The following is a 24,921-nucleotide window of genomic DNA, read 5'->3' as shown; positions in this document are numbered from 1 at the left end:
GATTAAATGGAGACCGATATAAATAGAAATAAGGAAGACCAAGAAATTATAAAGTTATCGCATGATATGTACCATCTTGGTTAATCTGCAAAATCTTCTTGAGTGGAAGATCCACCTGGATACTTCAGGCTAAATTGAGAAATAATAACAGAATCACAGAGTTGGAAGGGACCTTGGAGGTCTTCTAGTCCAATGCCTTGCTCAGATGGGAAACCCTACCACACTTCAGACAAATGGATATCCAACCTCTTCTTTAAAACTTCCAGTGTTGGAGAATTCACAACTTCTGGAGGCAAGTGGTTCCACTGGTTAATTGTTCTCATTGTTAGGACATTCCTCCTTAGTTCTAAGTTGCTTCTCTCCTTGATTAGTTTCCACCCATTGCTTCTTGTTCCATCCTCAGGTGCTTTGGAGAATAGGTTGACCCCCCGCTTCTTTGTAGGAGCCCCTGAGATGTTGGAAGACTGCTATCATGTCACCTCTAGTCTTTCTTTTCAATAAACTAACCCTACACAATTCCAACAACTGTCCAGTCCCCTAATCCTCTTTGTTGCTCTTCTCTGCACTCTTTCCAGAGTCTCAACATCTAAAAAGAAGAAGAAAGCAAAGACAGGCTGCTTCTTCTAAGACTAGAGGCACCTATAAGTTTGAAGATTTGCTTTTTAAAGTCCTTTAGAAAGTTTTGCTACTCAGTAGAAATCACATGTAGGATGGCATTCGAAGTGCAGGGGAGGAAAAAAAGCAGATATCTTAAGTGTGGCGCCTCTTGGCAAGCAGATGCTGAAAGCTGGCACTTGAACGGAAGTGAATGCTGGAGGGTGTTAATCCTGGCACCTTCACAGATTAAATGTTACAGCCAACTGCTAAGCGACCATGTGAATTAGTTTTCACCCAAAGGTCTTGATGGATCTCATTTCTGGGTGACTTTTAATACATCTGGTCCACTTCTAAGTACAAGCATGTATACTTGGGAGCCTATCCATGCACTGCTGGTCTTGTAGCCACCACAACAAAGTCTAAAAACTCCAGGGAGTAGTCAATCAACCAGTTAATTAATTGCACCATAAGCTTTTTTTTCCCCTCCCATCTTCCATAAAGTAAAGCTTTGCTCATCAACCTATTGAAGGCAAAGCTCTGGATCAGGGATGGATAACCGTTTCCGGACTGAGTGCCCAAAGCGTGCACGAACCCCCCAAATGCAATGTGCATGGAGTGGCCTGCACATGGCCATGCCCCATGTGTGTGTGGCCCTCTGCATGTGCCCCCCTCCCTGTGCATGTACACCAGTGGTGAAATTCAAAATTTTACTACTGGTTCTGTGGGCGTGGCTTGGTGGTGTGGTGTGGCTTGGTGGGCGTGGCTTGGTGGGCGTGGCAGGGGAAGGATACTGCAAAATCCTCTCCCCACTCTGGGTCAAGCCAGAGGTGGTATTTGCCGGTTCTCCAAACTACTCAGAATTTCTGCTACCGGTTCTCCAGAACCTGTCAGAACCCTCTGGATTTCACCCCTGATGTGCACATGCCCCACGCCAATGCCCAGCAGAGACCAGCTGGCCAGCGGGAGGCACATGCGCAGGCATGGCAGAGCTGAACTGGGGCGATGTCTCACAGGCCCACAGAGAGTTTGCTATGGCACGCCATAGGTTCCCCATCACAGCCCTATAGCAAGTAAAGCCAACCAAGCTCATATATCTTCTTATATCTGTGAATCCCAAACCTCAGATCGAGCACAGCATTTCTCAAGATTGAGCACTTTGAAATGCTCTTTAAAAAAAACCCAACTGGGGGATTCTGGGAGTTGAAATCCACCCATCTTAAAGTGGGCAAAGTTGAGAGACCTGGCTTTAGCTCAAGACTATCTTAAGTGGTCTTTCTAGAACTGCAACATTATATATATACAGTATATATAGATCAGTGTTTCTCAACCTTGGTGGCTTTAAGTCCTGTGGACTTCAACTCCCAGAATCCCCCAGCCAGCATAGCTGGGAGTTGAAGTCCACAGGACTTAAAGTCACCAAGGTTGAGAAACACTGATATAGATGGATATCTAGATATGTATGTATGTATGTATGGATGTATGTATGTATGTATGTATGTATGTATGTATGTATGTATGGATGGATGGATGGATGGATGGATGGATGGATGGATGGTTGGATGGATGGATGGATGGATGGATGGATGGATGGATGGATGGAGAAAGCAAAAAGTAGAGCTGAGTTGGACAATTTTAATTCATTTGTTTTTTAAATCCAATAGCTGCTTTCCCTCCTCTAATGAACTGCCCCATTAGGAGGGTGGGGCTCATTTCCGTTAAAGAAAATCTTAGGCATTTCCTGACCTTATTATTCCGTGAAGGCCACCCATGGCAAAGAAAGGCAGGGAGGGAGGGTCAGGAAGGATAGGAGTAACTGTGCATCAGAAATTGTCTTCCAACTTGGGTGACTATGGTTGCTAAGCTGGAGGAAGCAGGATAGAATTTTAGAATTTAGAATAGAATTTTATTATTTGTATGCCGCCCTTCTCCGGGAGGACTCAGGGCGGCGGACAATTCAATAGGCTCATTGGAGGTTAGATCAGATGATAAGGTTAGATAAGAGGAGGCCGGAGGGCAGGGAAGGAGAAGAGTTGGGAGAGGAGAGAGAAGGGGAGGAGAGGAAAGGAGAGAGGAGAAGAGATGGCAGGGGAGGGGAGAAGAGAGGGAAGGGAGGAAAAGAGATGGAAGAGAAGAAGAGAGGAGAAATTCTATAAACACATCCCTAGTCCTCATGACGCACCTTCCTCAGCTTACATAAATTATTTCTCTGGAGTCTTGGGGTGAGTGGCTCCTACACCCAGGAGATCTTTGTTGTGTCCCTATTTCACATCTCTATTTCTTCCCGTAGATAATACAGTTTCTTTATTGCACCGATCTTCATTGTCCAGTCAGTGACAAAATTATGGCAGGCCCATCTTCAGTTCCACCAAGAGTAATCCTCAGGACCCCTGCATAGTGTCAACAGTTCTCCACGCTTAGCTGGCTTAAAGCATCTGTCAGTCAAATCTTTATTGGGGTCACAGACGTCTCCATCTTTTGGCTGAGATCAAGTGTAGTAAGGCATTATCATCTCAATCAGAATCAGATGCCATGAAAGCAAAAATCCACATTAAGGTCAAATCTTTATTAAAGCCCTTTAAGATTTCACGGTGATGTGCAAGATCTCAATTCTTCATTGAGCAAGTCCTAAAACTGAAACGAAGGTTAAAGAAAGAGGAAGTTGGGTCAACTGGGCCTTTCAGCTGAGTTCAAATTTGCTTTGCAAAGATCAAAACACAACGTGAATCCCCATTTGGGGGACTAAGCAGCTGACAAATATCTAATGAGTGGCTTAGCTGGAGATTATTCACACATTCCATTAAGATTGTATCTCAGATTAAACCTGCCTTGAATATAACATCCAGCTTCTCCCTCTTCTATCCCGCTCAACTTGTGCCTTTGTGTGTGTGTGTGTGTGTGTGTGTGTTGTGCGTTTTAGCTATCTTTGCTGATGAAAACATTTGGAAAACTTGCCTCTTGTTCTGCAGCTGAGCTCTCCTCCTGCACATGTTCATCTGATCTGAGTTTTGTCACAGAGACACAGAGAGCTGCCTTTGTTCCGCCTCTTTAAGGTTTGTGAAATAGAGCTGGATAAAATCTGGGGAATTTCTCTTTAAGGCTTCATTTTTGGGGGTTGTAGGTTGGAGTTTGGGCGCACTCGAAGTTGGTCAAGGAGCTCCAATCCTTTTTTTTTACGACTAACATCGAGAGAATATTGGCGTAGTTCAAGTCTGCTTCTCCGCTTCATGTCATATTCAGAGCCTTGTTCTCTTCCCACCACGATGTGTTTAACGTTCCTTGTTGGGATCAATATCCATTTATGTATTTGTTAGATTCATTTGCCACTAGCCGTGGGGATTCTCAAGGTGGGGTCAACATTGCGGGATCCAGGGGTGGGATTCAAAAATGTTAGCAACTAGTTCTCTGCCTGGTTACTTGGTGGGTGTGGCATGGTGGGCATGGCCTACTGGCTAGTAGCCCTATAGTAGTTCTCATCTTTAGCTCACTGCCCAGCATTTCTCAGCTTTAACGAATAGAGTAGAGTAGAGTAGAGTGGAGTGGAGTGGAGTGGAGTGGAGTGGAGTGGAATAGAATAGAATAGAATAGAATAGAATAGAATAGAATAGAATAGAATAGAATAGAATAGAATAGAATAGAATACATAATGGAATGGAATGGAATGGAATGGAATGGAATGGAATGGAATGGAATGGAATAGAATAGAATAGAATAGAGAATGGAATGGAATAGAATATAGAATAGAATAGAATAGAATAGAATAGAATAGAATAGAATAGAATAGAATAGAATAGAATAGAATAGAATAGAATAGAATAGAATAGAATAGAATAGAATAGAATAGAATAACAGAGTTGGAAGGGACTGTGGAGGTCTTCTAGTCCAACCCCCTGCTTAGGCAGGAAACCCTACACCACTTCAGACAAATGCTTATCCAACATCTTCTTAAAAACGTCCAGAGTTGGAGCATTCCCAACTTCTGGAGGCAAGTTGCTCCACTGATCAATTGTTCTAACCGTCAGGAAATTTCTCCTTAATTCAAGGTTGCTTCTCTCCTTGATTCGTTTCCACCCATTGCTTCTTGTCCTGCTCTCAGGCGCTTTGAGGAATAGTTTGTTCCCCTCTTCTTTGGGGCAGCCTCTGAGATATCAGAGCACTGCTTTCCTCTCTCCCCTAGTCCTTCTTTTCATCAAACTTGAGATATATGGACTTCAACTCCCAGAATTCTGGCTGGGAAATTTTGGGAGTTGAGGTCCACAAATCTTGAAGTTGCCAAGGTTGAGAAACACTGTGCGAGATGGCTACAGAAATGTGTTTCCTAAATAAGTAAATAAAAAAATCCAGCACATTGAAATCTGGGAGCCATGCATGAATAGAGAAGAAAGGAAGGAAGGAAGGAGAAGGAAGGGAGGGAGGGAGGAAGGGAGAAGGAAGGAAGGAAGGAAGGAAGGAAGGAAGGAAGGAAGGAAGGAAGGAAAGGAGGGAAAGGAGAGGAAGGAAGGAAGAAAAGAGGAAGTAAGGAAAAGAAAGGAAGGGAGGAAAGGAAGGAAAGGAAAGGAAAGGAAGGAAGGAAGGAAGGAAGGAAGGAAGGAAGGAGTCATCCCAATAATTTAAACCCCCAATTTGTTTTTGTCCAAGTACCAACACTAACATTTTGTCTTTAAAAAGAGGAGGAAATGTTTTCCCCAAATATTGGGGGCTGCTTTCCATAGGACCTTTTGGGGCCTCTGCCCAGAATGCAGCTCACCCCTAAACTCCCCTTTGGCCACCCTTGCTTTTAAGGGGGGGGTGTCAGGGGACATGGGAATAACAGCCCCCCCCGGACTCCGCAGCAGCTCCGGGCCCAGAGAAAGGCTGGATGTGAGATGACTGGCGAATGGGCTCCCTCTTTCCAACCATTGTCCTTCTGCTAGATTCACAAATTGGAGGGGCATTTGCACTCTCCCGAAGGCTGCCAGCCTTTGCCTGCCCATCACATGGCTCATTCTTCAGGCTTCCCAGCAGCAAAACAAGGATGGGAATCGTAAAACCCTCCAACGTTTGGTTAGCAAACACACACACACACACACACACACACCTCCAAGTTCTCCTCCGCGGCAGGCAAGGAAGGTCTGAAATGAAGAACGAAACCCACCTTGCCAATGGATTTCTTTAGATCCGTTTTCGAAGGAAGCATTCTCCGATGGGGGTGTGCTTCCAGAATACCAATCAGGAGAGCCACCTTTGATGGAATAATAAAGGAAGTCACCCCTGTGGGCTTAAAATCCCCATGAAGGGAGGGGCAGGGCTTTCTCTAACCTCTCCACAAGCCCCTCCCCTTCTGAAGGGGCCTCGGATTAATGGCATGATTTAACTCAACTCTGCACCCACCCAGAGCCAAGCGGGAGGGAGATTGGTTTTAAAACCCAAGAGGAAGAAGTTACAAGGATGGGATGGGAAGGGAAAGGATAGCACAGCACAGCATAGCAACTAGGGAATGGAATTCTTTATTGGCCAAGTGTGCTTGGACACACAAGAAATGTGTGCATACCTTCTCCGTGTACCTAGAAACAACAAAGTGATAGAACATTGATCCTAAATCATTCATCCTAAGATACAAACCACAAGCATTTGTTGCATGGATGGCTGGGGAATTCTAGGAGTTGAAGTTCACACGTCTTAAAGTTGCCAGGTTTTAAAGTCGCCAGGTTTGCAGACCCCCTGCTTCAGATTTCGACTCCAAAGAGTTAAGTGTGGGAGCAGCACTTACACAACACTCCTCTCTATTCCTGCCTTGGCGACTGGTCCATCCTCCCATCTCCCCTGCAAGTCATTGCTATCTTTGAATTCTTTCTCTCCTTTTAAGCCAAATAGCTTCAGGGCACTTGAAAATGAACAACCCACTAGAATCCGCCCGGCTCGTCTCCTGAGAATCCGCCCTGGGAAGAAGCATGGATACAGGAAGATTATATGGCATGCAAATAATTCACTAGGGCAGCCTAAATCAGCTCAATCTGCTAATCCCTGGCTGTCATCCTAGCTACCTTTGGCCTTTCCGATACTGCCCTGAAACAGGCTCTGTTGGTTAATTAAGGCCCATCCCTGTATTCCCAGATTTAATTCCGTGGAATTACCAGAAGAAAGAAAATAGTGAGAGTGAGCAAGTCTCAAATTCCTAAAAAGCCTCCCGTCAGATGTGAGCAATAGCAATAGCAATAGCATTTAGACTTATATACCGCTTCATAGGGCTTTCAGCCCTCTCTAAGCGGTTTACAGAGTCAGCATATATTGCCCCCAACAGTCTGGGTCCTCATTTTACCCACCTCGGAAGGATGGAAGGCTGAGTCAACCTTTGAGCCGGTGAGATTTGAACCCCTGAACTGCAGATAATAGTCAGCTGAAGTGGCCTGCAGTACTGCACTCTAACCACTGCGCCACCTTGGCTCCCAGGAGTGGGATTGATGCGTTTTAGCAACTGGTTCTCTGCCCAGTTGTTGGGTGGGTGTGGCCATGGGGGCGTGGCCTACTGGGCCTCCTGCACCATGGTGGGGTGGGTGGGTGGTGTTTTTTCCTTCCCCAGACTCCAGAGGCTTTGCTCGACAGCAATAGCAATATAGCAGTAGACTTATATACCGCTTCATAGGGCTTTCAGCCCTCTCTAAGCGGTTTACAGAGTCAGCATATTGCCCCCAACAACAATCTGGGTCCTCATTTTACCCACCTCGGAAGGATGGAAGGCTGAGTCAACCCTGAGCCGGTGAGATTTGAACCGCTGAACTGCTGATCTAGCAGTAGCCTGCAGTGCTGCATTTAACCACTGCGCCACCTCGCCTCCTGAAGGGCGAAAACAGCCTCCCCCTGGGCTCCAGAGACCCAGACTTCCAGGAAGCCCGTTTTTCACCCTCCCAGATCCTCCGTGTGGGCTCTGCACTTTCCTGGCATCCAAAACCTTGGCGGCGCTAGGGATTTTCACGCCGCCAAACTGCCAACCTTTTTGATTGACAAGCTCAGTGTTTTAGCCACTGAGCCGCCACATGCCTCCCAACGGTCATGATAGATGATCACTACCTAATGAGAAGGATCATTCAACAGCCTGTCCCAAAAGTGCTTTCTTCAAGAGGCAACAGGGCTTTCTGCTTTTTCTTTGAAGAGGTTTCACTTCTCATCCAAGAAGCTTCTTCAGCTCTGACTGGATCCCATGCCCCACCATCCAGTCAGAGCTGAGGAAGCTTCTTGGATGAGAAGCGAAACCTCTTCAAAGAAAAACCAGCCTCTTGAAAAAAGCACCTTTGGGGCAACCATGACCTGGATGGCTGAGAATCTCCACAGACTTCCAGCCGCCTGGTGTGAGATTAGTCATTCCCTGTAAGGGAGGGACAAACACAGAGTATTTATGATGCCTTTATTGTCTTTATTAAATTGGACATCAACATAATTTTCAAGAACTCCAGGTGGCTACCACAATAAAAAAAAATAGTCATGCATAATAATATTTAAAACAGCCAACAGCAAATGATAAACATTGAATTAAACTAAACGAGGCAAAAACAGTCTAAACAACCCGACACAGATGGTGGCGTCCAATTAATTTCTCAATGCCCTCCAGGATACTTTCGTTGTAACCTTCATCCAGAGGTGGAATTCAGCAGGTTCTGAGCAGTTCTGGAGAACCGGTAGTGGAGATTTTGAGTAGTTGGGAGAACCGGCAAATACCACCTCTGGCTGGCCCCGCCCCCATCTATTCTCTGCCTCCCGAGTCCCAGCTGATCGGGAGGGGGTGGGGATTTTGCAGTATCCTTCCCCTGCCATGCCCACCAAGCCACACCCATGGTAGTAAAAAAATGCTTTGTTCCCAGAAGGCCAGCGAAGAGGGGCCCTGTAATTTGGGGGAGTCAGAGGAAAACTAGGATGTAGAACTGGTGTCCTTAATGAATAACAGATTCACTCACTTCCTGTCCATGTGGAGCTTTTTCCCAGGAAGAATTTAATGCAGTGTTTCTCAACCTTGGCTACTTGAAGATGTCTGGACTTCAACTCCCAGAATTCCCCAGCCAGCAAATGCCCCTCGTGATGCCTTTGACATCATTTTGTTGACAGAGGCTACTATCATAAAAACAGTTGTAAAAGTCGAGTCAGGTCACGTGGCGACCCACTTAACAACGGCAATAACATAATCAAAATTCCAGGTTCAATTGTGGACATTAAGTAAGCAGTGCCTGCACCCACTTTTCTCATTTACTTAAGACAACTGTTTCTCAAGCTTGACAATTTTTTAAATATGTGGACTTCAACTCCCAGAATTCATGCTGGCTTGGGAATTCTGATCCATCCTAAAGTTGCTAGATTTGAAAAACACCCCCGGAGGCCATCCGTATCCATTCATACTAGAAAGTTTCCGTGCCGGGGGTCCTTGTTTGTTTCCTAAAAGAGGCTCATTCTCACAGGTCTCCTTAAATTAGGAGACCTCCAGGTTTTCCTAGTAAGTTTTCAATGCCTGTAAATCAAACCCCCCCCCCCTCTAAATTGGAACCTGGCCCAGTTCTTCTCCATAGCGCTTTGTGAAATCTCTCCTTTGTCAAAAGCCTTTTGGAGATGAATGGAGCTCCTTCTGGAAGCCCATCATCATTCTGTTGGAGCCCAATCCCACGTTCATTCAGAGAATGCCCTGGGGTGGTCCCAGAGGAGAGGAAGAGGAAGATCTTCCCAGGCTCCTGGATCAAACCGAGATGCTAATTCTGGGTGAATTGTGTGTAGGTAATAAGAAGCAGAAAGAAAATAGGAGGGAGGCTAAGGGGCTAAGATGCTGACCTTGTCGATCAGAAATTTCAGCGGTTTAGTGGTTTGAATTCCCTAGCACTGTGTAACGGAGTGAGCTCCCGTTCCTTGTCCCAGCTTCTGCCAGCCTAGCAGCTCAAAAGCAACTGGCAAGAAAGCAAGAAAAAAATGCAAGTAGAAAAACAGGAACCACCTTCGGTGGGAAGGGAACAGCGTTCCGTGCGCCTTTGGCGTTGAGTCATGGCGGCCACATGACCACGGAGACGTCTTCGGACAGTGCTGGCTCTTCGGCCTTTGAAACGGAGATTAGCACCGCCCCCTAGAGTCGGGAACGACTAGCACAGATGTGCGAGGGGAACCTTTACCTTTAATAAGAAGCAGATGGTTTCCAATGGGGGCCTCTTCAAAAGCCAATGGGGCGCCTGGAGATCATGATGAGCTGCAGAGGTGGGAATGCAACCTTCTTAAAATATGCGACTCTGGGATCACAAGTGCTTTGCTGCGAACTTTCCTGACTCCCTCCACAAACAGCACTTCCAAGAACCCCCCACTCAGTTAGGAAACTCTCCCGTCTACCACCGGATCCCATTCATGCACAACCACTTCACAACCCCTTCCACATCTTGGCTTCTCCCAGCAGTGGCTCCTGGTGACGGGTTATCAGCACATTTAAATAAGGTTATCAAAGACTGGGAACTCACCAGGGCTGTTCTGCTCTACTTAAGGGCGTTTTTCTGAGCAGGCCAAGCTGACCAGCAATTGTGGCCAGTGACCATAATAGGATTCGTTCGTTCATTCACAGGTTGCATCTCTTGCTCGGCATCCGAACAATCAGGCGTGCTTTGCCTGAATTTCTTTTAGCAAAAGTAGAAAGATTTTCAGGATGTGCAATTGCTTGTTTGGGTTGTGTGTGGCTCACTATTACATCAATCGTGTTTTCTATTGCACCTCTTTCAATGCCCGTTTACAATATTTGGATCTGCAGAAATTCATAAGTGTGCACTGGGAATTCATTCATTCATTCATTCATTCATTCATTCATTCATTCATTCATTCATTCATTCATTCATTCTTATAGATGCCCTTCTCACCTGACAGCTCACAACAACTAAAAGTGATATCTAATATTGAAACTCAAGTTAAATCATTCTGCACCACCATTCACTCTTCCAGGGCATATCAATGACCTTGCTCTTCATTCCAGAATGAAAGTGGGCGTGTGGGGGGGTGGGGGGGTGCAGCACGCTTCCATGTACACATTACTAGTAATTTAATATTACAGACCTCAAAAATCACTACAAATGACTAAAGTGGTATTACGTATAACTTTAATTACTGAACCTTCCTCCCTCCCTTCCCTCTTTTCTCCCTTCCTTCCTTTTTTCCTTCCTTCCTCCTCCCTCTCTCCCTCCTTCCCATCACTTCCCTCCCTCCCTCCCTCCTTTCTTCCTGCCTCCCTCCCTTTCTTCTTTCCTTCTGAGCTTTCTTTCCTTGAGATGTTTCTGCAGTTCGGACATTCCCCCCCCCCCACCCCGGATTTTAAAAAGCCATGTAGCAGGCAAGACAATTCAGTAATAGGTCTGGGAGAGTGAAGGATATTCTTTTAAAAGAGGGTATTATGTGGCACCAGAGGAAATGTTTTATTCATATGAATCGAGAAATAAAGCAAATAACATGCATTGTCACTCTTCAATCCTGGGCTCCTCCAGTTTTCATAATTCATTGTGATTTGATTTCATTAGACACAATGGGAACTTTAGCAGAAAATATGAATATTGGATGGAGGAGAACCAGCTACTTTACAAAGCCTGAGCTGAAATGGGTTTGCCATCCTGATGTCTGCTTAGAGCATGTTTCCCTCCCCCTCAAGAAAAGGTGTATTTTGTATTGGTCATATGTTGATGTCCAGAAAATGACCACGGATGATAAGCTCCTTCTCTCCATTCTAAGGCATAAGCCAAAATATTAATGGAGGAGAAGAGCTACCCCACAAGCTTAAAAAATAGCTCTAATTTAACCTTCTGCTACCTTATCAAAAGGGGAAGCAGTCGCTCAGGGGCTAAGACACTGAGCTTGTCGATTAGAAAGGTTGGTGGTTCGAATCCCTAGCGCCACGTAATGGAGGGAGCTCCCGTGACTTCTCCCAGCTTCTGCCAACCTCGCAGTTCGAAAGCAGGTAAAAAATGCAAGTAGAAACATAGGAACCACCTTTGGTGGGAAGGGAACAGCATCCTGTGCGCCTTCGGCATTGAGGCATGCCAGCCACATGACCACGGAGACGTCTTCGGACAGTGCTGGCTAGCTGTCAACTAGCACATATGTGCGAGGGGAAGCATTCCCTTTTTACCTTATCAAATCCTTGAGTCTTATTGCTGTTTTGCTCTGCCATTCTCTTTTAAGTGAAGTCACACCAAGAGGATTTGGCCTTTGTTGAGAAACATGAAATGAGACAAAGAGAAGCCCTGAAGAGGATGCAAAAGACCAAATGATTGTTCTCTCTCAACCACCTTTTTATTGATAAGACAATTATTTGTAGTTCAGGGTTGAAATGAGGGGTCCCTTGGTGCTCTCTGAGCTTGGTGGTTTTCTTGCAGACGTTTCATGACCCAGCTAGGTAACATCATCAGTGCTACAAGGGAGGAGGGTTTGAGGGAGGAGGAGGAGGACGATGACTGGAATCCTTGATGCTCTCTGAGCTTGGTGGTTTTCTTGCAGACATTTCATTGCCCAACTAGGTGACATCATCAAGTGTAGAAGGCCTTTTTCTATCTTGATATTCCAAATTTCAACTTTCCGAACAATAAGAATACACTTGTATACTGTTGCTCTTTTTTCTTTTCTTTTTTCTTTTTTCCTTTTATTTCCCCCTTTTTCTTTCTTTTTTTTTTTTTTTTTTTTAATTTTTTCTTTAATTTTAGTGCAAAATATAAATTGAATAGACTAATGAATGGTAGAAATACACCAAAGGGAGGAATGGAGGGAAAGAAGAGGGAGAAGTAAAGAGGGAGTGAGAGGGGAATGTAAGGAGGGTGAGATGGTGGGAAGGGGAGAAAGGAATGTTTGAGGGGGAGGGGAAGTAGAAGAGGGGAATGCTGGAGGGGAGAAATGAAAGTTGGAGGGGGAGAAGAAAGGGTGCATGGAGGATCGAAGTGCTACGTTGGTTTTCCATGGTGGAAGATGAGTTGTGTTTATTGCTCTTTTTTTGAATGCACAGTATATAAGTGATTGTATGAAATGAAAATGAAAATGGAATAAAACAGTTTTCAAACCAAATTCAGGAATTTGCTCTAAATAATAGCGTGTCATTAAAGTTAAATCGAACCTTCTGAGAATTACAGCATTGTAGGAATTTAGGGTGGAGGGCAAAGACTTCTGCGCCTCTTGATGGTAAGAAAATCGGGCTTCCTTGCTTTACTCAGAGAATTAAAGACATAAAGAGAGACAATGTGAAAGGGAAAGTGTTCAGAGAAATGCTTTTTCTCTTGTTTACTCTAATTCTACCCATCCTTTTTAATATTGCTGATACGTACAAACTTAGATAATTAAAACCATATTTAAAGCTGGACTTGTTAAAGTGATTTCAGCTGCAATACTGAAGTCACTTTGGCTCAGATGTAGGTTGACGTATTGCAGTTTTGTTCCCTGGGTTCCATTGACCTTAATAAGCATATATGCACATATAGATTATGAGAGAAATGATAAGCCACAAATCACAAATATATACTGTGGCTAAGAAATGAACTCTCATTTCCCCCCAACTCCATTTAGGGAAATTGACAATCCTTGGTTGCAGTGGTGAGACTCAAAAATTTTCACTAGCGTTTCTGTGGGCGTGGCTTGGTGGGCGTGGCTTGGGAAAGGATACTGCAAAATCCCCATTCCCTCCCGATCAGCTGGGACTCGGGAGGCAGAGAATAGATGGGGGCAGAGTCAGTCAGAAGTGGTATTTGCCGGTTCTCCAAACTTCAGAGAACTGGTAGCAGAAATTTTGAGTAGTTCGGAGAACTGGTAGCAGAAATTTTGAGTAGTTCGGAGAACTGGTAGCAGAAATTTTGAGTAGTTCGGAGAACTGGTAGCGGAAATTTTGAGTAGTTCAGAGAACCGGTAGCGGAAATTTTGAGTAGTTCAGAGAACTGGTAGCGGAAATTTTGAGTAGTTCAGAGAACTGGTAGCGGAAATTTTGAGTAGTTCGGAGAACTGGTAGCGGAAATTTTGAGTAGTTTGGAGAACCGGTAGCGGAAATTTTGAGTAGTCCAGAGAACCAGTAGCGGAAATTTTGAGTAGTTCGAAGAACCGGTAGTGGAAATTTTGAGTATTTCAGGTAACCGGTAGCGGAAATTTTGAGTAGTTGGGAGAACCGGCAAATGCCACTTCTGGCTGGCCCCACCCCATCTATTCCCTGCCTCCCGAGTCCCAGCTGATCGGGAGGGGATGGGGATTTTGCAGTAATCTTCCCCTGGATTGGGGTGGGAACAGAGATTTTGAAGTATCCTTCCCTGGAGTGGGGAGGAAGTAGAGATTTTGCAGTAACCTTCCCCCTACCACAGCCACCAAGCCATGCCCACAGAACCAGCAGTAAAAAAATTGAACTTCACCACTGCCCTCCCCCCTCCGCTCACATTGTAGGCGAATCCACCGCTTGTTGCTGGTTGCTGGGGAAAGCCTAATTGTGCCAAGATGCCATCAAAGGTCCATCGACTTAGACAGATGTGAACATGAATCAACTCTTCCCTTTAACAACCTCGTGGCCACCACCGACATCCACACATTTGTTCCTCAATGCCCAGGAGGTGAGGAAAGGCACACACCAAAGTATTTCGGGGGGGGGGGCTCAACAAAAGGAAAGAAAAGCCCCTTTCCTTCTGTCGTCCCATCCCTCTAAAGACGGGAGGAGGCTTTTCATCTGCGAACCAGCAGAGTTCTCTGAAGTTCCAGGGGTTTCAACTTTGAAAAGCAATTTGGAGATGTTTCTTTTCTTAAATTGCCTCCCCTAAGGCATCCGGCCTTCCCAGCTTTGCCACTTCAGTGATGACTAATGAAGCACTCCGTTGACACTCTGCAGGGGCCGGGAGGGGTGCGAATGTGTGAAAGACCCAGAAATGCTTTGTGCTTTCCTTTTTCTGCTCTGCATCCAAACAGGTTCATTAGGTGATGGGAGCTGAGTCAGCAGCTCACTTGGGCGAACAAAACGGTGCGCGGAGCACCTGCAAGCGGCTTTTACCTTTGCAGCACAAGTTCCTTAAAGTTGATGAAGGAGGGGAGAAGGGATACAAAAGCTGGGGGGGGGTCCTTGGGGCTCTCGGAGCCTGGTGGTTTTCCTGCAGACGTTTCATGACCCAACTGAAGAACATCACCAGCACTGAAGATGTTATCTAGTTGGGTAACGAAACGTCCCCAAGAAAACCTCCAAGCTCAGAGAGCCCCAAGGATTCCAAGAGTCATTTTTGCTGTTGTTGTCCTTCTTCTCCACCTCCTCTTCCTCTTCCTCCCCCCCTCCTCCTTCCTGCAAACTCACTCCCTTTTAGACTGATGAAGTTACCTAGTTTGGGTCATAAAATGTCTGCAAGAAAGCTGCCAAGCTCAGACAGCACCAAGGATCCCACCGTTCTCCTCTCCCCCTCTCCTCCTCCACCTCCTCCTCCTCCTCCTCCTCCTCCTCTTCCTCCTCCTCCACCTCCTCTTCCTCCTCCTCCTCCTCCTCCTCCTCCTCTTCCTCCTCCTCTCTCCTCCTCCTCCTCCTCTTCCTCCTCCTCCTCCTCTTCCTCCTCCTCCTCTTCCTCCTCCTCCTCCTCCTCCTCCTCTTTCCTTCTACACTTGATGATGTAGAAATGGATAGATCAACATTGAAAATGAAACAGGAAGAAGACGTAGAATGTTATCCAACGTGGAATCTGTTTGACCAATGGTTGGAAAAAGAGGGTGGAGATTAAGAATGTAAGTTTGCACTATTAAGCAAATTAAATACACAGACAACACGAAGTTTATTAAGCACTAAGAAATGTATTTAATAGAAAATCATTTTTTTTTAAAAAAGAAAAGAAAGAAAACCAGTGTTGGAGCACACACAACTTTTGGAGACAATTTGTTCCACTGGTTAACTGTTCTCACTGTCAGGAAATTTATCCTTAATTCTAGGTTGCATCTCTCTTTGATAAAGCTTCCATCCTTGCTTTTCCTTCTTCTCCTGCCTTCAGGTGTCTTGAACACCGGCTCAGGGGTGGGTGTAACTCTTCCACTCTTCCAATGTGATAGTGCCCAATTTTCTTTCTTCACTTGGAAAATATTCTTTCCCAGTAGGAAAATCACGGCTTTATTAGGCCATTCTGTTTTACAAATCTCCATTCCGTACTGCGTGGGCTGGCTTTAATTGCCAGATTAGTTGTGTCCTATGGAGGCAGCCTTAAAAATCTTCTGTTCTGGGAAATATTCTTTAGCATCCTTCCAGCAGCTTTGTAAAGAAACTGAACGAAATCCTTTCATTAAAAGCAGGTATAAAATAGCTCTCCATCTTGATGGAGGGAGAAACTATATTGGGATTAAGAGACAAAACAGCCCTTTGTGAGCCATCTCTACTTTATGTCAAGCAATTGTTCTTTCATTGCTATTCCTAGTCAAAGTGACTGTTTATGGCACTATATTGGGGCTCCTTGACTCCCCCGCGTGTGCAGTTGTCACCTGACCGTTTTTTTGCAAGGTTTGGCAAGGTGTGCAACACATACACACTCAACAGGTGAAATCAATCAGACAACAAAACTGTTATTGTACGTAAAAAGAAGGAGATGCTTTAATACAGTGTTTCTCAACCTTGGCAACTTGAAGATGTCTGGACTTCAACTCCCAGGATTCCCCAGCCAGTGAATGCCTGAGATAATCCACAATGCCCAGCCTGAGATAATCCACAATCAAATTCTACAGTTATTGGAAAATGTTTGGAGGGGGGGAGAGAAGAAGCATATTAGATTAGCATCCTTATACAGTGGGATAGTTTTTCACGCTTACCTTCTAATGTGTTTGAGAAAAGCCCATTTTAGATCCTTCTAACTGCCAAGAAGAAGACCCTGCTTTTTAAATATATGGCAATAACAACAATACATGGCAATAGCAATAACCCTTAGACTTATATACCGCTTCCCAGGGCTTTACAGAACTCTCTAAAGGGGTTTACAGAGTCAGCCTCTTGCCCCCAGCAATCTGGGCCCTCATTTTACCAACGTTGGAAAGATGAGCCAACCTTGAGCCAGTGAGACTTGAACTGCTGGCAGTGGGCAGAATTTGCCTGCAATACTGCACTCTAACCACTGGGCCATTACAGAATGGTGGTGGAACCTTCCTGCAAAGGCTCACATCCCTTTGCTCCTCCTTTATGTCTTATGGGAGGGGCCAATCACCTCCAAGCCTTACTCCTGAGTCTCCCCTCTTGTCTTAAGAGCCGAGGTGGTGCAGTGGTTAAATGCAGCACTGCAGGCTATTTCAGCTGACTGCTAGTTCGGCGGTTCAAATCTCACCGGCTCAAGGTTGACTCAGCCTTCCATCCTTCCGAGGTGAGTAAAATGAGGACCCGGATTGTTGTTGGGGGCAATATGCTGACTCTGTAAACCGCTTAGAGAGGGCTGAAAGCCCTATGAAGCGGTATATAAGTCTAACTGCTATTGCTATTAACTGTTCTTGCCTTCTGGCAGCTCTGCTCCTGCGTGGACTGGGAACAGGCTCCCCCTGTTCCTCTGCCTCGCTGATGTCCGACTCTGCAGGCTCTGGAGGCAACACATACGGTAACTCCCAGATGGCCCTGTGCCCCTCTCTGCCTCTGACACAGAGCCCTCCCCAGACTCCAGGACTGGCCCAGGTTCCTCCCCAACCTCCTCACTGTCCGACTCTGCTGCCAGTTCCCAGGCTGCCAGTGAACCACAACAGGGAGAGGAAGGGGCTAAAAAATGTCAGGGCCCCATTAGAGACTTGATACTGTACCAATGCAGTCACAATTTAAGCAGATTGTGCTTAAAAAAAGCAAGATTTTTCTTGTTAAGAAGCAGTCACACAAAAACAGGACAATGATGTGGGTCACACAATCACACCCCTGCCTACAATGGGAAAGTTTGCAGGAGTTCCATCTTCCAGGCAGGGAAATATCTGCAACGGTTATTCATGGAAACATTATGATCGGGTTATTTAATATCTCAGTAGCGCTTAAATATCAGTCACATTTCTTTCCCCCAGAAGCTCTTCTTACTAAAAAAATAATAATAATAAATAATAATAATAATAATAATAGAAGTTCATAGCCATTCTGAAAATGTAAAATCTGTGCCAAGTGGAAGAGTGTGGGAGATGAAATGTGCTGTATCTTCAAAGGCAATTCAAAATTGCAAATTGATAATTTCACAGTATTATCTTTGACATGCAGTCAGTCTGGGGCACAACGCGGATGATGAGCCGAGTCAAATTAAGGCAAACCGTTGGGTTGACAGAGGATTTCATGGCCAGGGATGAGATCGTAGGAACTGGAGCCCGTTTTAACATGGAAGGAGTGACGGGCTACCTCCATTGTTTAGCCCAGGAATTTGAGAAAAGAGAAAAGAGAACAAAATTGGGTCTCCGTGTCCACGTGTCTCTCTGGATGAGTGCGAAGGGCAACTGGGCCCAGCCAACTCATCTTCCAAGAGATTGATTTAGCCCAAAGGAAGCTTGCCAAGCCTAGGATTAAATGACCTGAGTCCATATCACGGCATCCACGAACCATCACATGGCTTCCTTGGTAGTTGGCTAGTAGGATGACCATAAGAAACGTACTAGCTCAGCCTTCCCCACTGTGGTGCTTTTTGATATGCCGGCCTCACATTCTAAGAACGTTGTTCCACTCGGATGGCATTGGGTTAAGCCGAAGATAAAGCATCAATCTATCCCAGGAGTTCCCAAGCGACTTACGTTGGGAAAAGAATAGCAATAGCAATAGCAGTTAGACTTATATACCGCTTCCTAGGGCTTTCAGCCCTCTCTAAGCAGTTTACAGAGAGTCAGCATATTGCCCCCAACAACAATCCGGGTCCTCATTTTACCCACCTCGGAAGGATGGAAGGCTGAGTCAACCTTGAGCCTTGGATGGATAGATAATAGATAAGATAGATAGATAGATAGATAGATAGATAGATAGATAGATAGATAGATAGATAGATAGATAGATAGATATAGCAACAGCAGTTAGACTTATATACCGCTTCATAGGGCTTTCAGCCCTCTCTAAGCGGTTTACAGAGAGTCAGCATATTGCCCCCAACAACAATCCGGGTCCTCATTTTACCCACCTCGGAAGGATGGAAGGCTGAGTCAACCTTGAGCCTTGGATGGATAGATAATAGATAAGATAGATAGATAGATAGATAGATAGATAGATAGATAGATAGATAGATAGATAGATATAGCAACAGCAGTTAGACTTATATACCGCTTCATAGGGCTTTCAGCCCTCTCTAAGCGGTTTACAGAGAGTCAGCATATTGCCCCCAACAACAATCCGGGTCCTCATTTTACCCACCTCGGAAGGATGGAAGGCTGAGTCAACCTTGAGCCTTGGATGGATAGATAATAGATAAGATAGATAGATAGATAGATAGATAGATAGATAGATAGATAGATAGATAGATAGATAGATAGATAGATAGATAGATAGCAATAGCAATAGCAATAGCAATAGCAATAGCAATAGCAATAGCAGTTAGACTTATATACCGCTTCCTAGGGCTTTCAGCCCTCTCTAAGCGGTTTACAGAGTCAGCATATCGCCCCCAACAACAATCCGGGTCCTCATTTCACCCACCTCGGAAGGATGGAAGGCTGAGTCAACCCTGAGCCTGGTGGGATTTGAACAGCCGAACTGCAGTCAGCTGAAGTAGCCTGCAGTGCTGCACTCTAACCACTGCGCCACCTCGGCTCCTCGATGGGGCTTCCTTGCCTCCTCAGGATTTCTGTCACAAGAACCAAAGCGATACCAGGTTGAGGGGCGCAGAAGTGAGGATAATTGGATCCTTTGCAGTTTCAGCCATTGCAAGGAACTCTGTAACAGAGATCATTAAAACTGAAACGCAGCTTTCTTAGCTCCTGGATGAAGTTTGACATTTCTAGACGGGGAATGTGATCTCCATCTCTGTTATGTGTTCCTCACGGCTCCTGGGAATCAGCCCACTAACAACTGCTACGTACTCCCTGCTCTCCTCTTGCAGAAATAGATCTCCCTACCGCCTCAGCAAAGGCCGGGCGAGATGTAGATGAGTGGAATGCTCATTTCGCCTGCAAGAGAAGAGGTTCAGAGGTGGGCAGGCGATGCTGTACTTCCACAGTTGCTACCTTACTTCAACTTCTGTTTGGCTGGCAGTGCATCCATTCAGGTAATTAGTAGGCCTTGAAACAACAAAGAGGTTTTCAATCAGGAAGAGCCAGAATGATAGAGCAGCAACCAAAACACGCCAAAATTTGCAAAATATACCAGGGGATGTTACAGAGTGGTGGAACCAGTAGAATTCTTCTATATTTATTAAGATTATATTTATCATTTCAGAATAACTACAGAAATTCAACATTATTTTGGAAGCTGACTGGTTGGTGCTTTTAGAAAAGTTATGTTTGAAAACCCCAAATGGTAGAACAATAGAATAGAATAGAATAGAATAGAATAGAATGGAATGGAATGGAAAAGAATGGAAGAGAATGGAAGAGAATAGAATAACAGAGTTGGAAGGGACCTTGAAGGTCTTCTAGTCGAACCCACTGCTTAGGCAGGAAACCCTACACCACTTCAGACAAATGGCTACCCAATATCTTCTTAAAGACTTCCAGTGTTGGAGCATTCACAACTTCTAGAGGCAAGTTATTCCACTGATTAATTGTTCTGTCAGGAAATTTCTCCTCAGTTCTAAGTTGCTTCTCTCCTTGATTAGTTTCCACACATTGCTTCTTGTCCTGCCCTCAGGTGCTTGGAGAATAGCTTGACTCCCTCTTCTTTGTGGCAACCCCTGAGATATTGGAATATTGTCTCACATGTCTCCCCTAGTCCTCCTTTTCATTAAACTAGACATTTCCAGTTCCTGCAACCATTCTTCATATGTTTTAGCCTCCAGTCCTCTAATCATCTTTCTTGCTCTTCTCTGCACTCTTTCCAGAGTCTCCACATCTTTTCTACATCGTGGCGACCAAAACTGGATGCCATATTCCAAGTGTGGCCTGACATTATAAAGTAGTATTAACCTTCACGTGATCTTGATTCTATTCCTCTATTTATGCAGCCTAGAACTGTGTTGGCTTTTTTGGCGGCTGCTGCACATGGCTGGCTCCTATTTAAATGGTTGTCCACTAGGACTCCAAGATCCTTCTCACAGTTACTACTATTGAGCAAAGCACCACCTATACTGTACCTGTGCATTTCATTTTTCTTGCCTAAATGTAGAACCTTCCTTTCTTCACCATTGAATTTCATTTTATTAGATAGTGCCCAATGTTCAGGTTTGTCAAGATCCTTCTGTATCTTAAGCCTGTCTTCTGGAGTGTTGGCTATTCCTACCAGCTTGGTGTCATCTGCAAATCTGATGAGTTCCCCATTTATTCCCTCATCCGAATCATTGATGAAGATGTTGAAGAGTCCTGGGCCTAAAACAGAGCCTTGGGGTACTCCACTGCATACTTCCCTATCTATCACTTCAGAATAACGGTAGAAATTCACCATTATTTTGGAAGCTGACTGATTGGTGCTTTGAGAAAAGTTATGTTTGAAAACCCCACATGGTAGAATGGTAGAGAAACAAAGTTATTCCAAGCCCCACATTCCTTCACTCTTCAGTTCTTCTGGCGAAAGCATCACGACGGAAAACATCTGTCTGTCTAGCCTAACCCTTTGTTCCTGCAAGATATTTTTGGTGGGGCATTCATAGAACTCAGCAGGGAGACGATGAAAGCGAGGAGCACAAAGGAGCCAGTGAGATTCCATTTCCATACCAAATAACTTCCCACAAGCTGTGTCAACTATCTCTAATCAAACAAACGCTCCCCAAAAATCAACATGGTTAACTTTGAAAGGAGAAAGCGCATCCCGTCACCTATGGCTCTGCCGTCTTGGGAACTTCAGCAATGAGCCAGAAATAATTAGCTTTGATTGTACTGATTGCATCCACCAAAAATGTTCCCGAAAGGGAAAACAACACTACTCATATCGGGACAGATACCCTGATATGAATTGCAAATATCTCATTGCACATCCTAGCAATGGGTTGGAACCATAATTCCCAGGATGTAGGCTTACTAACCTCAGGCATTCTGAGGTATCCTTCCCCCCAATCTACACTCATCTGGAAGGGACCAAGCTGAAGAAGGACAAGCTACGGTTAATTCAGAGATGGCAATTGTTGGGGGCCTCTTTGCGACTAACCTATTAAAATTTAGGAGGCACTCAAACTCATGATCTAGGCTCAGAATAACAGAGTTGGAAAGGACCTCCGAGATCTTCTAGTCCAATCCCCTATTCAAGCAGGGGAACAAATGGACAAATGGTTGTCCAACCTCTTCTTGAAAAGCCTCCAGCACCCATAACATCTGGAGGAAAGCCATTTCCCCTGATGGATTGTTCTCACTGTCAGGAAATTTATCTTTAGTTCTGGGTTGGATTTCTCCTTGATGAGTTTCCATCTGCTGCTTCTTGCCCTCTTCAATTGTACACGGGGCCTTCCGAATGATAGGATATATTGCCAGCAAAGACTCTTGAGGTTGGTGAAATTAAGGAGCGGTGGGATGCTTAAGAAGACCTACTCTTGAAGAGGGAAAAGGCTGCCTGAAAAGCAGAACATGTCCTTGTCCTTCTCTATCAATCTTCTCAGCCTAAAATTTTTTCTGATTTATGATCCCAAGGTGCAGCTCTGCTGAGCGTGTCAATTAGGGTACGTAAGGTAGATTTATGGAGGCCTTTTTGACAAGAGTTTAATTGCGATGGCTCCTCCTTAATTTCACCGTGTCTCATTGACCTACAAACGTGAGGGAGGGAGGGAGGGAGGGGGGTTCGGGGACCATCTGCAGAGCTGTGGAAGCCCGTCTCCCTCCGGGCTCCAGCTAAGCACTCCGGAGTGAAGTGGGAGGCCTAATCCAATGAGCAGGAGATCAAAGGCAGCCTGAACGTTTCCCTCCATCGCTCTGCTTTGGTTGAGTCCTTCATTTCAAAGTCTGCCGGCTGGTTAGGACAGGCGGGTCGCAAATCGCAGAGTGCTTCCCCTTGATTGGCTTTGACAGGTCCAGTCGCCCACAATCAGACCCAAGGAAATCAGAGCCGCTTTACACAATTAACTGAGTTGGTGTGGCTGTTCTGGGCATCTCTGGGCACAGGAAGCTACAAATGAAATCTGCTCCTTGCACGTTTGAGTGCCTTGACATGTTTGCACTGCCTTCCCTTTTTCACACAACAAGCTGTTCTTTACGGGTTAGAGATTTCCTTCTCTCTCCCCCCCCCCTCCCCTCACCCTCTCCAGGAGTGTGGTAGAAACAAGGAATTCACACACAACGTCTCTGTGTGCTGATATTCCAAAGTCAGTCCTGGAGAGGATCAGGCTGGCATTACGACTCATACGACTGACGGCCACGATTCAGCCCAGCGTTTCTGTTGCTGAGACATTTCTTGAGTGAGTCTTCCCCCCCCCCATTTTACGAGGTTTCTTGCCACCGTTGCTAAGTGAATTGCTGCAGTTGTTAACTTAATAACCCGGTTGTTAAGTGAATGGAATGGAATGGAATGGAATGGAATGGAATAGAATAGAATAGAATAGAATAGAATAGAATAGAATAGAATAGAATAGAAATAAAAAATAGAAAATAGAATAGAATAGAGAACAGAGAATAGAGAATAGAGAATAGAGAATAGAGAATAGAGAATAGAGAATAGAGAATAGAGAATAGAATAGAGAATAGAATAGAAATAGAATAGAGAATAGAGAATAGAGAATAGAGAATAGAGAATAGAGAATAGAGAATAGAGAATAGAGAATAGAGAATAGAGAATAGAGAATAGAGAATAGAATAGAGAATAGAATAGAAATAGAATAGAGAATAGAGAATAGAGAATAGAGAATAGAGAATAGAGAATAGAGAATAGAGAATAGAGAATAGAATAGAAATAGAATAGCAAATAGAATAGAGAATAGAATAGAATAGAATAGAATAGAATAGAATAGAAATAGAATAGAGAATAGAGAATAGAGAATAGAGAATAGAGAATAGAGAATAATAGAGAATAATAGAGAATAGAGAATAGAGAATAGAATAGAAAATAGAATAGAGAATAGAGAATAGAGAATAGAGAATAGAGAATAGAGAATAGAGAATAGAGAATAGAGAATAGAGAATAGAGAATAGAATAGAATAGAAATAGAATAGAGAATAGAGAATAGAGAATAGGGAATAGGGAATAGGGAATAGGGAATAGGGAATAGAGAATAGAGAATAGAATAGAAAATAGAATAGAATAGAATAGAATAGAATAGAATAGAATAGAATAGAAATAGAATAGAGAATAGAGAATAGAGAATAGAGAATAATAGAGAATAATAGAGAATAGAGAATAGAGAATAGAATAGAAAATAGAATAGAGAATAGAGAATAGAGAATAGAGAATAGAGAATAGAGAATAGAGAATAGAGAATAGAGAATAGAGAATAGAGAATAGAGAATAGAGAATAGAGAATAGAGAATAGAATAGAATAGAAATAGAATAGAGAATAGAGAATAGAGAATAGGGAATAGGGAATAGGGAATAGGGAATAGAGAATAGAGAATAGAATAGAAAATAGAATAGAATAGAATAGAATAGAATAGAATAGAATAGAATAGAATAGAATAGAATAGAATTCTTTATTGGCCAAGTGTGATTGGACACACAAGGAATTTGTCTTTGGGGCAGATGCTCTCAGTGTCCATAAAAAGACAAGATACATTCATCAAGAATCATCAGGTGCAGCACCTAATGGGAGTCAGAGGGTACAAATGAGCAATCAGGAAACGATCAATATCAATATAAATCGTAAGGAGACAAGGAAGAAAGTTACAGTCCTGCAGTCATAATCTGGCTTCCCCGTTGACTTTGTTTGTCAGAAGGTTGCATAAGAGGGAATCACACATGACTCCGGGATCACTGCAACGGTCATAAATATGAGTCAGTTGCCAAGCGTCTGAATTTTGATCCCGGGAACGCAGAGATGCTGCAATGGTCATAAGTGTGAAAAACCTTTTTCAGTGCTGTGGTAACTTTGAATGGTCCCTGAATGTTGTAACTTGAGGACTGCCTGTATTAGCCATGTCCAGGGTCTTCTGAACATGTAGCATGTGGTGCCAAAAGAGGTACATTGATTGCTTATTCAATCAGATGTTCTGCTGGTGTTACCAAGTGATATTCGGAAAAAACATACGCAATTGAAACAATTTTCATGCAGCCAAGAATCCGTCTGTCATCCGATCCCTGGCTTCCCCCAATCTTTTCTCTAAGGGTTTTCAGTTTGTCAATTAACCCTGGAACGCCCAAGTTTATAGATGCCTCTAGATCAAAAAGCAAGAAAA

Source organism: Thamnophis elegans, chromosome 7 (assembly GCF_009769535.1).
Source record: "Thamnophis elegans isolate rThaEle1 chromosome 7, rThaEle1.pri, whole genome shotgun sequence".
In the NCBI taxonomy this organism is placed as follows: Eukaryota; Metazoa; Chordata; class Lepidosauria; order Squamata; family Colubridae; genus Thamnophis; species Thamnophis elegans.
This window is presented reverse-complemented; position numbering follows the sequence as displayed.